The following is a 6,037-nucleotide window of genomic DNA, read 5'->3' on the forward strand; positions in this document are numbered from 1 at the left end:
TATCATTGTTGCCACAACAGCGTCATGGTCACTGATACCAGTTTCGATGTGGACACCCTCAAAGAGGTCAGGACTATTTGTTGCCATTAGATCCAATATATTTCCATCACTTGAGCAGACTTGCAGGATGCCTTAAATATGCATGCACAAACTGTACAGTCAGATCAGTGAGTTTGAAAGAGGGTGCATTATTGGCATGAGAGAATGTGATGTTTCGATCCAGGAAACTGCTGCTCGTGTGGGACAACGTGTTTTGGTACTGTAACAGGTGTGTGCAGAATGGTTCACAGAAGGCTGTAGAACATGACAAGGTAGGTCATGTTGCACCACCCTCTGAGAAGATTGGTGCCTCATCTGAATGCCATTTGAGGACAGATCTCAACAGGCGTGACAGTCCATTGGCCTTCATTACAGCGTGGGTTATGTGCATATTGTCCACTTCTTGACCTATCTTTGATGAATATGCAGAAACCTGCTAGATGGCAATGGTGTATGGAATGCCATCACTGGGAGCAGGAATGGCATCAGACAGTGTTTTCGGAATTGAGGTTCTGTTTGTAAGAAAATGATAGCCACATTATGGTTTGCAGCACAGGGGGAGTGGCAGCATGGCCGAATTCGCACAAGACATAAAACACCAACTCAAGAACTTACGGTGTGGGGAGGCATTGGATACAAACATAAATCAAAACTGGTGCATGTTCAGGGCACGGGGACTAGTGTGACCTACATGAATGACACCGTGCAACCTGTACCCATCTTTCTATACAACACCCCAGACGCCATTTTTCAGCAAGACAATGCATGACAACATGTTGCTGCATGAACATATACCTTCTTGATGTCACAGGATATCAGCCTTTTGCCCTGGCCTGCCAGATCACCAGACTTGTCGCCAATCGAAAATGTGTGGGATATGGTGAAACGACGAGTGCAGCGCAGTTACCCAATGCCAACAGCCACAGCTGAACTTTGGAACACGGTGAATGCAGCATGGATGGCTATACCACAGGATGCTATTCGCACCTTATGTGTGTTGACGCCACCATGCATGAAACAAGTGATCAGGGCCCATGGCAGACCCTGTGCATATGAGGCAACATGACACATGCTGAACTGAGATTCGTCATTTCTGCAGAACATACTAATTTACATGTCCTACAAATATGAACTTTCTATATCTAGTCTTTCAGGGTGTTCTGATTTTCCTGAACATGAGTGTATCTCTGAACTGAGAGCCCACGTATCACTGCAGTTTTTGATTTGTATGTGTAGCAAGCAGGTGTGAGTTGGTAGTAGTTGTATGATAGCATAGTTGGTTGGAGTCTGGTGTTGTGTAGTTATGATGGAATGAGATGCAACCAGTCATGATGAACTGCATTGAATATTGGTTTCTATATATGTTTTATTCAAATTATGCAGAGTGTTTTGACTGATGTTAAGAAATGAAAGAACCAACATACATTAAAGAAACTGAAGTGAAACTGGAGCTCCTGCTTCATTATTACATTTCACTGTACATTTGTGAAAACTACAACCCATCCCCCTTGTAGGAAACAAGATCATCAAAATAGACAACCTGCCAAAGGAGAATTGAACGTCAGTGAGACCAAAGTTAAATAAGTTATTGTTTTTAACAGCCACTTGATCATTTTCTATTATCACACAAATAGTCGCACTGTTCATAAATGCCCAACCTTGCATATTGTTTGTTGATTGTACCATAATTGAAACCAACATTACAAAGAGGCCTTTTAAAGGGTACAGGACTGTCTTCACATTGAGACTTCTGGTTTTTGTACAATTTCACAGCATCACAATGCCTCACATAAATGTGTCTTTGCTTCCAAGCTGGAAACAATGCAGTCAAACCCCTATCTCTAAACATATGGGGCCCAGCTACGAGGGTAATCCCAAAAATAAGGTCTCCTATTTTTTTATAAGCACGTAGACCTGTTTATTTCTACAGTGGTTTACATCAGTTTACAGCTTGAACATTTAGCTATTTTTTGACATAATCACCATATCTGTCGGTGCATTTTTGTAGACGCTGTGGCAGTTTTTGTATGCCCATGTCATACCAGCTCACCGCCATGCTGCTCAGAAAGTTATGACCCTCTTCTTTCACCTCATAATTGGAGCTGAATCGCTGGGACCACAATTAATGCTGACAGGTACTGTGAGACTGAAGAAACTCAAACGGGCAATTCAGAACCGGAGAAGAGGAATGTTGAGCAAGGGCGTACACATTCTCCATGACAACGCTCGCCCACACATCACTCGGCAAACCGTTGCTCTCCTTCAACAGTTTCAGTAGAACATATTCACCCACCCACCCTATGGTCCTGACTTGGCGCCCAGTGACTATCACCCATTCCCTAGGTTAAAAGAACATATGGCCGGAAAGCAATTCAGCTCCGACGTCAAGGTGAAAGAATAGGTTCATAACTTTATGAACAGCATGGCGGCGAGCTGGTATGACATGGGCATACAAAAACTGCCACAGCGTCTACTAAACTTCATCGACAGAAATGGTTATTATGTCAGAAAATAGCTAAATGTTCAAGCTGTAAACTGATGTAAACCATTGTAGAAATAAACAGGTCTATGTACTTATAAAAAAAAATAGAAGACCTTACTTTTGGGATTACCCTCGTAGCTGGGTTACATGAGATTTCCAGGTTCTCTTTAGCGGTGCATGTTATCAATGGAATTTTGTATGCCAAAGCCATCAGATTACAAGACTTATTGCATTATGGACACATTTTCCAGGAATTTTCTCTATCAAAACTGCTTCTATTTCAAGTGGACCGTCCATGGACATGGTTTGCTATTGCAGAGACTATACTGGCTAGCCAAAATGTCATAAGTGCTTTGAAAGTTTCCACTTTAATAGTTAGTGACTAGAGGACAGCAGAATGTCTCCCCAGTTTTGGAGGCTTTTATGTGAATTAATAGATCCATCCTCATGCTGGATGACACACTTTGGACTATATGGTTAAGTAAACTGCCTCCACAAATACAGACTTCAATGATTTCATGTGAATGTGATATGTGAGAAGACAGATTCCACATGGCTGATAGAATTCTTGCACTCCTGCAGCAGCAGCATCATTATGATGGAAGTAGCAACAGCTTACGCTAGCAGTATCTCTTTACCCCTATGATGCAGCAATGAGTTTTCAAAGAGTGCCAAGCACCTGTGGAGAGACAAGACAACAAAACTGCCATTGGTGCAGTTTTACATCAGATGATAGCTAGTCAGCTACAACCACTTCGGTTCTGGTTACAGAAACTCATATCGTCACAATGCAAATGGTCCTGACACTGTATGACAGGGAGTTCTTGCCACTCTGTGCAGCAAACACTTTGGTGAGGACATTGGAGGAAGATGGTTCACAATTTTCACAGATCTTTGGCATCAGGTGCACTCAATCCTCAAGTCAGGAAGAGACTGTACCCTTCTCTTCTGCCACCTTGACTTTATTGGACAATTGAAATCAGATGTATGGCACCTCAAGGGAGCCAACAACATTGTGGCCAACTTCCTCTCGCATATTAGTGCAATTGTTGTAAATATAGACAATGACAAACTGGTTGAGGCACAGCAGCAGAATCCACACATCATTGCACTTTTGTGAAAACTAGATGGACAAGACTCCCCACTATGGATGAACAGTTATGGTATGATACCTCCCAACACAGGTTATGCCTAGCGGTTCCAAAAAAATTCCGCAAAGTAGTTTTTGACAGTCTGTGTAACATGTTGCAACCTGGAGTCTGACCACCCACCAAGTTGGTTTCAGAACGTTTTCTCTGGTCTAACATTGAAGCAGAGTGCAGAACATGGACACAAATGTGTATAAGCTGTCAGCTCAGCGAAGTCAGATGTCACATGTTCCCCAAATGTTGCAGATACACATTTGATAGGACATTCGCAACAGGTATGTCTTGACCTCATGATACCACTACCTGGGTCCAATGGCTATTGTTACATTCTCTCAGCAACAGATTGAGGCACCTACTAGGTAGATATGGTGGATGTGGCAGCAGAAAGTAAAGCTAAGGCATTTCTACAAATGTGGATAGCATGGTTTGGTTTTTCTACACAGACCAAGAATGCCAATTAGAATCACAACCGTTTTTTGAATTGTGTTGTGCCCAATGCTTTAGGACAATGGGTTACCACCCCCAGAGCAATGGCGTCATAGTGCTGGTATCACACCCTTAAAGAAGCACTCATGTGCCACAATGACCAGTGGACGGAAGAAGTGCCTTATGTGCTTCCAGGGATTTGATTGCTCTACAAAGTAGAATTAAAAGAATCCTTAGCAGAAATTTTATGCAATGAAAGTCTCACTCTGGCAGTGGAATTCATGGGCCCTGCTCAACCACCTAATGACAGGGAGTTAACGGATTTGGCAATGTGGGTCAACAACACACTACCCATGTCCGCACACCAGCTCCACAACCTCATGGCGAAGAATTCATGTTTGTAGATAAGGCGCTAGTGGGAAGTGAACAAGTGATGCTTAGAGATCATACAATCCATGTGGTTTTGAAACATCCTTCCACTGGACCACACAGGGTCCTTTAGCATACAGACCAGATGTTTGAAATACTATTCAGTGGGAAACATTCCACAGTTTTTATACAGTATCAGAAACCAGTTGAAGCAAAGTATCTTGTCTATATTTGCATGTAGGTAAAAAAAAATGTGTGAAGAAGGGTAGAATCTTTGACAGCTTAATGTTTGAAATTAAGAATGCCTAATCTGGTAATATAAAATTGTAAAAATAATAAAATAATAATAATAATAATAATAATAATTACTACAGATATTGGAAATATACAAAGTAGATCCTAAATTGATACAGTTCCTAAACATAGTAATGAAAAATTGGAAAACCACACTTAATATCCAAACAAATTCAGATAATATCACAGAAACCAAAAGAAAATTTACCAGACAATAGATAACACACACATTAAAATAACAATACACCAAATATAACAGACATGGAACACTTCTGGAGCAACATATGGTCAAACCCTGTACAACATAACAGACATGCTTGGTGGATACAAGCAGAAACAGACTCATACAAGATGATACCACAAATGCCTGAAGTGATAATTTTGCAACATGAAGTCACCCGAGCAATTAATTCTACGCACAATTCGAAAGCCCCTGGAAATGATAAAATAGCAAATTTCTGGCTAAAGAAGTTCACCTCAACACATTCACATGTAACTAAATTATTTAACAATTACATTGCAGACCCATACACAGTCCCTCATACACTTACACAAGGAATAACTTATCTGAAACTTAAAGATCAAACAAACACAGAAAACTCAGCAAAATATCGCCCCATAACATGCCTACCAACAATCTACAAAATATTAACTTCAGTCATTACACAGAAATTAATGACACATACAAAACAGAACAAAATTGTAAATTAAGAACAAAAAGGGTGTTGCAAAGGAGCACGAGGATGTAAAGAGCAACTGATAATAGATACAGAGGTGACATATCAAGCTAAAACTAAACAAAGGTCACTACACTATGCATACATTGATTACCAAAAGCTTTTGATAGTGTACCCCATTCATGGTTACTACAGATATTGGAAATATACAAAGTAGATCCTAAATTGATACAGTTCCTAAACACAGTAATGAAAAATTGGAAAACCACACTTAATATCCAAACAAATTCAGATAATATCACATCACAGCCAATACAGATTAAGTGTGGAATATACCAAGGAGACTCATTAAGTCCTTTCTGGTTCTGCCTTGCTCTGAACCCACTATCCAACGTGCTAAATAATACAAATTATGGCTATAATATTACTGGAACATACCCACACAAAATAACACATTTGCTATACATGGATGATCTAAAACTACTGGCAGCAACAAATCAACAACTCAACCAATTACTAAAGATAACAGAAGTATTCAGCAATGATACAAATATGGCTTTTGGAACAGACAAATGTAAGAAAAATAGCATAGTCAAGGGAAA

This window comes from Schistocerca americana, chromosome 4 (assembly GCF_021461395.2).
Source record: "Schistocerca americana isolate TAMUIC-IGC-003095 chromosome 4, iqSchAmer2.1, whole genome shotgun sequence".
Lineage (NCBI taxonomy): Eukaryota > Metazoa > Arthropoda > Insecta > Orthoptera > Acrididae > Schistocerca > Schistocerca americana.